This window comes from Sorex fumeus, unplaced genomic scaffold (assembly GCF_029834395.1).
Source record: "Sorex fumeus unplaced genomic scaffold, SorFum_2.1 ptg000237l, whole genome shotgun sequence".
NCBI lineage: Eukaryota > Metazoa > Chordata > Mammalia > Eulipotyphla > Soricidae > Sorex > Sorex fumeus.
The window spans coordinates 1,070,791-1,080,619 of NW_026606294.1; the positions used below are offsets into that span (position 1 = coordinate 1,070,791).

The 9,829-nt window shown below is 36.4% G+C and overlaps 1 pseudogene; it reads left to right on the top strand.

Moving 5' to 3' along the window:
* Window positions 1-734: 734 nt before the first annotated feature.
* Window positions 735-828, top strand: LOC130018127 (uncharacterized; annotated as a pseudogene).
* The last annotated feature ends 9,001 nt before the right edge of the window (window positions 829-9,829 follow it).

Genomic DNA, 9,829 nt, shown 5'->3' on the forward strand with positions numbered 1-9,829 from the left:
GCATCATTGAAAATACTTATGTGCTTAGTAATAAATTACTACACACTTGTTCAATCACGTCAGAGAGCCCACTCTGCTCAGAGAACTAGATTTTTAATTACAGATCCGTTTTTCCCATGTGTCATGACTGAGAATCACTATCAGTAGATATGAAACTCACTATACACAAAGATGCACACAGGTTACTATGAGTCATCTATGTTGTTAATATCAGTTGGACATTAAACTTCACTGAGACCCTTTGTTCTGTCCTTTATAGGAGCCACAAGAGTCTCACCTTCCGTTCAAGTTGAACTTGTAATAAGGTGGAATGAAATCATCAATATGCTTCTCACCTCATCCTTCAGGAGAAAAATCCTACATACATTCAAGGTGGTCAAAGTGCAGACAACACCATCCACCTTTTCCTGGAGATGTACACGAGACTGAGGCGAGAAAAGCAAAAGGCTCTAGTTTAGTGGTCTTAATTAAGGTTTCAGGGAACGACATTAAACAAACTCATATCCCATCTTCCAAAAGAATTATTTTGTAAAACTGATGCCTAGGGTATGGTAAAAGATAATATGGTAAAAACCATATTTTTCTTTCTGGGACATTAAATTTCTAAATCTATTTATTCATGCTGCTTTGAAATACATTCCTTGATTAGGAATCATTGTCTGCCATAGGAGTGAGGAAGGACAACACTCAAAGTAATAAGAAGAGAAAAATATGGAAAAATTAACTCCTACTAAGTTTAACACATATACTAAAATTGAAATGATAAAATGATGAGCATGGTCCTTGCACAGAGATGATATGCAAACTTGTAAAGCATTCCATATTTTTGTTGCAAGAAGAATGAACAGGTCTACTTTAAGCTAAGACAATTCCCACAAGTACAAAAATTCTACATAAAGAGAGCACAAATCCCAATCACAAAAATCTCTCTCAATGTCAATGGACTAAATGTGCCAATTCAGAGGCACAGAATGGGAAGATGAATTAGAAAACTGAAACCAACATTCATTCTGCTGCCTGCAGGAAACACATCTGAACAATCAAAGCACCCATGGGCTAAAGGTAAAAGTCTGGGAAACAAGTTTTCAAGAAAATATCACCTCCACAAAGCTGGAGTGGCCATTCTAGTATCAGACCACATGGACTTCAGGCTAAAGGTTATCAGAGACAGTGAAAGTCATTTCTTAGTGGTCATGGGATATGTACATTAGAAAGAACTCACCCTCCTCAATGTATATGATCCTAATGACAGACCAGCAAAATACTTAAAAACAACTTCTAATTGACTTATAGAAAAACATTGATAGCAACGCAATACTAGAAGGAGATTTCAACACTTCTTTGTCATGTCTCCATAGATCAAACAGACTGAAGCTCAGCAAGGAAATATTTTCTTTAAGGGAAGTAATGAACAACCATTGGCTTAGAGAAGATATCAAAGAGGAAATAAAAAGTTTCCAGAAACAAATGAGAATGAGGACACAAGCTACCATAACTTGTGGGACACAGCAAAAGCAGTGTTAAGAGGAAAGATTATAGCTCTGCCAGAATTCATCAGGAAGAAAGAAAGGGCCTACATGAATAAATTAGAGCTCAAGATTTTGGAAAATGACCAACAAAAGTAATCCAAACTAGGCTGGAGGGAGGAAATAATAAAACTTGTACCAGACATCAATGAGCTAGAATCCCAAAATAGAATCCAAAAGACCAATAAAAGAAAAAGCTGATTCTTTGAGAAAATAAATAAGATCAATAAACCATGAGAAGCCTCTCAAAGAAACAAAGAGAAAGAATTCTAATAAATCGAATCAGAAATGCAAAGTGGGGTGTCCTAATAGAAAGTACAGAAATCCATAGGATCATCAGAGATTATTTTGAGAATCTTTGCAGCAGGAAATGAGAGAATCTTGAAAAAATTGATAAATTATTGGATTCCAATTACCTCCCAAGGCTGAACCAAGATGATTTGGAATACTTGAACCTATCACTACCAAGGAAATTGAAATGATGGTCAAAAGTATCCCTGCAAACAGAATCCATGGCCCAGATGGATTCAATAGTGAACTGTTTCAAACCTTTAAAATGGAACTGCTTCCAACATTTTTAAGATTTTCCAGGAAATTGAAGAAACAGAAATACTCCCAAATAGCTTCTATGAGGCAAAGATCACCCTAATACTCAAATCGATAGAGACACCACAAAAATAGAAAATTACAGACCTATTTCCTTGATGAATACAGATACAAAGGTTTTCAAGAAAATACCAGCAAAGAGAATCCAGAAACTCAACAAAAGATCACACACTATGACCAAGTAGGTTTAGCTTGGGGATGCAAGGTTGGCTTAACATTCTCTAGTCAATCAACAGAATACACCATCTCAATAAAATAAAGATAAAAGTCATATGATCATATCAATAGATGTAGATAAAGCATTTGATAAGATCCAGCACCCATTCATGATGAAAAACTCGCAACAAAATTGGAGTTGAAAGTACTTTCCTCAATCTAGTCAAAGCAAATTACCACAAACCCACAGCAAGCATTATTCTCAAGGGGGAAAAACCAAAGTCTTGGAGCAGAAATCAATGAACTAGAATCCCAGAATACAATCAGGCACAAAATAAGCTACCCACTCTCACCACTCCTATTCAACATAGTACTTAAAGTACTTGCCATAAGATTTCGGTAAAAAAAAAAGATATCAAGGGCATCCATATAAAAAAGGAAGAACACAAGCTTTTACTATTTGGAGATGACATGATACTATACTTATAAAATCCCAAAGAATCTACAAAAAAGCTCCTGGGAACAATAGATTTGTTTAGTAAAGTAGCATATTACAAAATCAATATCTGGTACTACATGGCTTTCCCATATATTAATAATTAAAGAGAAAAAAGAGATAGAGAAAAACAATCCCATTCAAAATAATACCTCAGAAAATAGAGTATAATGGAATCAACTAAAATGGTTAAGGAACTATACCAAAAAAAAAAAAAAAACCTTCAAAACACTACTTCACGAAATAAGAGAGTATATGAGGAAGTGGAATCACATCCCATGCTTATGGATTGAGAGGTTTAACACTGTCAAAATGGCAATACACCCCAAAGTTCTATAAAGATTTAATGCAGTTTCTATAAGGATACCCATAACATTTTTCAAATAAATAGATTAAACACTCTTAAAACTCATACAAAACCATAAACTCCCATGAAGAGTTAAAGCAATCTTTGGTAAAAAGAAGAAGGGAACACCTTCCCCAACTTCAAACCCTACTACAAAGTTTTAGTAATCAAAATACCATGATATTCAGATAAAGACAGGCCTCAGATCAATGGAATATAGTCAAATATCCTGACGCTGGCCCTCAGATTATTATTACCTAATCTTTCTTAAAGGCTCAAGAAGTATGAAGTTGAGCTAGTAAGTATTTTCAGCAACTGGTGCTGGGAAAACTGGACAGCAATATGCAAAAAAAAATGAACTCAGACCTCTTTATAGTGCCAGGCACAAAGTCAGATCAAATGTATTAAAGACCTCACTATCATACCTGAATTCTTAAGATATATGGAGAAAAATGTGGGAAGATCCCTTCATGACATTAAAGCTAAGGGAAACTTCTAGAATGAAACACAACTGACCAAGGAAGAGGAAGTGAAGATAAACAAATGAGACTACATTAAACTAAGAAGTTTCTGCAACTCAGAAAAAATGGTGACCATGATCGAAAGACAGCCCACGTAATGGGGAAAAATTATTTATGCAATACCCATACAATTAACCTCAAAATTCTGACTCCTGTATCATTAAGAACACTAAACTGTTCCCGTGAATTTTATTCTTCTTCACATATATTTACTCTAAAGTATTTTAGATTTACTTTTAAACCACAGGTAAAAAGGAAAAATTATAAGTTTTTTTAAAAATAAAAAATAACCCCTATACATAGCCAGGTGCGACCCAAAAAACAACAAAGCAAGCAAGCAAGAAAGAAAGAAAAAAATTAAAAATTAAAAAATAATGCCGTTTGCAATGCTAAGGATCAATCCCAGATCATCATTCTTTGCGTTTTTGGGTCACACGTGGCGATGCACCGTGGTTACTCCTGGCTCTGCACTCAGGAATTACTCCTCACGGTGCTTGGGGGGACCATACAGGATGCTGGGAATCTAACCTGGGTAGGCCGTGTGCAATGCAAATGCCCTACCTGCTGTACTATAGCTCCAGCTCCCCCCCTCCCCATAATTCATCATCTTGAGGGCCTCAGATTTTTACCTTCCATTTGGAAACTTCATCTTTACATTGACACAGTAAATTGAAACCACAAAACCATTGAATGGCATGTTATAATGGTAGCACCCATGAGCAAACATTGATAACCCATAAGTTGGCATGAATGAATTCTGTCTCAGAGGCTTCACTTCTGAGGATACCTGTCACTACCTCCTTTCTGTTACGTATCCCAGGATCAGAACCTACATCAGGCCAGCAGTAGAAATTTTCCACCCAAAAGCTAGCCTTCCCCTGGGATCAGTATCCTTGATCCATCTAACTTGAAATTTTTCATTCATGACTTGTTGACCTTGTTTCAGGCGGAGGCATCCAGAGCATAAACTCAGCTTTCCGGTTGTTTCCACAGGAAACCCAAATACCTAAGAATGTTATCATTTCTGACGCCACTGTTAAAGATTTTTTTGGAATCCCACGGTAAGATACTATCATTCGTGTTATACTATTACTGTTCTCTATAGTTCGGATCTCCCCAAAGAACTCTCTACCCTCCTCACTCCAAGTGCAGACTCCAGTGTATCATGATCCTGAACGTACTTATAATAGTTTCACTCAGGTTCTCCCCTAAAGTGCACAAGTGAAGTTCATACCAATCCAAGTTCTTATTCCTAAACTACCAGAGTGGGCTTGTTCCTCAAGCTTGTGTTCTCCCTTGAAGAAATACCGTGCTTCCTTTCTCTATGTCTCTCTTTGCTTGTTTTGTTAAATGACTGTTCTCGCTTGAACATATATTCCATTCCACCCTACAACTATTTCACAAGTTTCTAAGGGCTTTTCAATAAAATATATTTTGTTTCACTAAACTAAAACTTTTAAAACCCCAGAGCATTATTAAAACCAATATTTGTATCTTTTAAACCACAAATTTTGAAAATGAAAGGTGGAAAAGCAATGGAATACTACTCAGTTGTATGAAGTGAACTCTTCTTATTATTTGTATATAAAATGTATAACATGAGGAAATTATGTTTAGTGACAAAAACCAGGCAGAGAAAGATAGGCATCCTTCAAATTCAGGAATATGTGGAATATGGAGAAAACAAATTAAAAGAATAAAATGAGACAGACAAACGTCTAAAACATTATTTATATTCTATGATTTATAATTCAATTAACAATGGTTTCTCATACACATAATTCCAACATGACACTCCTCATTCTCTCAAATAACAAACCCTCCCTCTCCCCCAATCCCCCAGAATCCCTCCCTCCTAATCCCCTGACCTAATTGTGTGGATCAGTTCTCCCCTTGCATTGCTCTTGAACCTTTGTTGCTACCTTGCTGTGTGTCTTTACATCCCACATATGAGAAAGATCTCTCTGTATCTGCTCCTTTCCTTAAGGCTAACTTTACATGCATGATATCCTCTAGTTTCATCCAATGTTGAAAATTTCATAATTTTGATCTTTTCAAAGCAATAAAAACAAACTTTAGAACTATGAGACTATTTACTTACCAGATGGAAAGGTGTTATCAAAGTGGAAAAACAGAACAATGGTGAATGACAGAGTAGGCCTTTCAGTAGTGAGTGTAATATGATACATGCTAGTTGATTCTGCATAATCTTAAATTTTATGAAATTCTATAATGTAATTCTATAAGGTAATTTTAAATAATCAAAAAAGTATTTAAATAATTTACATTTATCTATGATTATGACGTATCTTTTGTGTCAAACTATCAGAAATAAAAAGAATGTTAGATAGAGATATGGTGTATCACTATACTTTTAAACAAGAGAAGTGCTAAAAATTTCTGTGTCTTGATGAACTCTCATATAAATTGACTCCAAAATCAAATTAATATACTCAAGGAAAAATAAAACTCAACCAATTGAATCTTTTGCCTTCATTCAAGTTCCCATCTGCTGATCTCTGGCAGACGAAACAATTTTTATTTTATTTTATTTTTTTAAAATTTTTATTACTGAAACACCATGATGTACAGTTGTACACTTACAAATTTTTGTGCTTGGGTTTTGATTATACAATGATCACATGCCCATTCTTCCGCCAGTGCCCATTTTCCACCACCATGTATTCCAGTATCCCTCCCACACAGATCCCCCCCATCCCACCCTGCCTCTGTGGCAGGGCATTCCCTTTTGTTCTCTCTCTCCTTTTGGGTGTTGTGGTCTGCAAAAGAGGCATTAAATTGTAATCATGTTCAGTCCATAGTCAGAATTTTTATTTTCAAAGAATTTTTGGCAGAGGTTTGGCATTCTTTGCTAGCAACTAACTCATTTTCTTCTGCATTTTTTTTTCTAGAAATATATACTTATACTAAGACTGATTAGTCATGGCACCAAATTGACAAATGTCCCTGTTTTTACTTCAGTTCTGTTTCCTAATTATCACAAATTATTAGCAGTGGATAGAAAATAACTAGCCCAAAATTCGTGGGGGAAATGGAAATGTTTATGCTTTCCATAGTTTGGAAAATCCCTGTCACTAGTATAGTGACATACATCTAAATTTGTAATCAAAATGATTAAGAAGAGGCAAACCCTGACTGCCACTTCAAGGAAGAACGGGCCTTCAGCAAATATCCTTGGTTTCAGAAGGATGGCTCTGGCTTGGATGGGGGGCAAACATGAGAGCTGTGAGTTACCTGCAGTTAACACATGCTCTGAGGCTATGTGGTTACACTGCTGAGAAATGTCGAGAGCCCTGATTAGGTAGGGTCATGGGGGAGAATGGAATGATGACAAGAAAACAGAGGAACAGGACAAGATGATAGATTCCTTTGTATAAAAGTTTTCATCTCTAATGTATTAATCTGTGAAAAAGAGAACCAACTTCTTATCATTCTTCCTGGCAATATATTATCCTTACATATTGCTTCAGGAAAAAAACGCTTCCCTTGATAGTTATTATAGCCTGAATATCTGTGAGGTCTTTGAAGTCTTTCTATGTATACAGTGCTGATGACTGAAACCAATCTCACTATTTAAGTATCTAAACTGCAATGTTCTCACCATTTAACTCTCTAAACTCTGATGGCTCCAAATCTTCTAAGATCAGCTTTCATCTCTTCCATGATATCCAGGCTTCTCTTCCCAACTGTCAACTCTCCCTTTCTTTCTCCCTCTCTCTACCAACTATGGTCTCTCTGCCAAAATTTGCCAAGGCAAGCCTTCTTGAAATATAGACATAAGTTGACTTCTCCTTTTTTTTAAATTTAGGCAATTTTGATTTTCAAAGTCATTTATATTGGAGATTTGTCATACAATATTCCAATTCTAATCACACCACCAGTGTCTTTATCCCTCCACCAACAAATTACCCATTTCTTCCTGCATTCCCACCGATTTCCTTGACAAACACATTTTGAATTTTTACTATTGTACTTTGGATTCCATACTTACAGTAGTGTTGGCATTGGTGGTTAAGACATACACCTCAACTTTTTCATGCTGGCCTTCCTGGATCAATGCCCACTGACACAATTTAGGGGAAATATATGAGAACAAATCATTAAGCTCCAAATTTTTCAAATAATCTTTAAACAATTCTAATCGAAAAGAAAATAGTGAGAACTGGAGGAGACAACCTCTTGTCAGCCTGCAAAGTCTTTTCAGTTTTCCACATTACAACAGAAGAAATCAGTGAAGGAGGTCTGTCATCACGCAACTTAGGTGACCCTGCTGAGGTGTGGTCAACAGGGTGTTTTGTGCTCTTCTCTCCTTCCACCAGAAGTCCCAACCCTATGATTTTTGTCTCTTCAGTCCGCATAAAATGAAAAAGTTTTACCACACAGACATCCATGCAATGAGCCCAGCCAAAATGATAAAAATAAATTTCAGCAAATTCATAGGTTAGTCATGATGGTAGAATCTAAATATCATGTTTTTGTATTGAATCTGCAGGAGACACATATTACAAACCTTTTCATGATTCAGTTTCAATCATAGGATATTTTAACACCTAACCTCCACTAGTATACAGTTCCATTGCTAATGTCCCCAGTTTCTCTCCCACCACTCCCTCTCCCAACCCCAAACCCCACCTGACAGCCTGCTGTCTCTACACTATGGCAGGCACCTCTCTCTCTCTCTCTCTCTCTCTCTTTCTCTTTCTCTCTCTCTCTCTCTCTCACACACACACACATCCTTTGGGCATTGTGGATTGTAATACAGAGAGTGAGAGGTTCTCATGTTTATTCCTTTACCTACTTTCAGGACTCAGTTCTCACCCAGAGTAATCACTTCCAACTATCATTGTCAGAGCGGTCCCTTCTTTATTCCAAATGCTCGCCTTCAGCACTTGTGGCAAGCGTCCAACCATTGACCAATTCTCCTGGCCTGTGTTTCTGCTATCCTTGGGTATTAGTCTCATTTTCTGGTTTTTTATATCCAAAAAATGGTGTAGTCCAATCAGTATACCCCTTTCCTTCTGACTGATTTCATTGAGCATGATATTCTTCCCTGTTCATCCATTTATAAGCAAATTTCATGATGTCAGTTTCCTGCCAACTGCGTAGTATTCAATTGTGTAGTTATACCATAGTTTCTTCTGGCTATTGTGAATGGTACTGCAGATGGTATTTCTGTTGTAAATATCATGTTTAATGTAAATTACATAGGAAAATACTTCCCACGTTCCAAACATACAGAATCCACTCACTAATAGAACTTTTTTTGAAATTTTTTTAAAAATATAATTTATTATGATGCTTTCTAAAAAACGGAAGCTATTAACAAAAACTCAGGGAAAGCATATTCTATAAATGCCAAAAATAATAACCTTAAGAAAGGACAACAGCTACGTGTTCTTGCTCCTCAAAAATCCATGTGTTTCTTGATATATTGTCAATATCTTTCTATAGCCTTCAAATTCTTCAACTTAATTTCTAAACACTATTTAAAGTTATATTAATTTAATAGGTGTAATCAGCTTTATAGAATATTTATTTGATTCTTTCATATTTTACATAAACAACGTTTGAATTAACCATAGCACTGTAGCACTGTCCTCCCATTGTCCACTGATTTGCTCGAGCAGGCACCAGAAACGTCCCTATAGTGAGATTTGTTGTTACTGTTCTTGGCATGTCGAATAATTCACAGGTAGCTTGCCAGGCTTTGCCATGAGGGAGGGTTACTCTCAGTAGCTTGCTGGGCTCTCTGAGAGGAGGAGAGCAATCGAACACAGGTTGGCCACGTGTAAGGCAAACGTCTTACCCACTGTGCTATGGCTCCAGCCCATATATATATTTATACATATATATGTGTATTTACACACACATACATATCTATATATTCCTGTTACACGGCTCTTAAGCTCCAAATCATATTTCTTCCTCCTCCAATTCTTTACTACTTCTCTCCCCATACTTGGTGCTCAACTAATTTTCCGAGTCCCCTCAGATGCATTTCTGAGGCCATGAAAAAGGAATGCATAACACATACATGCAAGGAAGGCACAAAGCATATGTAGATAAATTTCATATGGACATATAATTGTGATGACAAGTTTACAAACTGTATTCGCTTCAAGTACAGAGTTCCTGATCTCTGGAACTGTGTATTCAT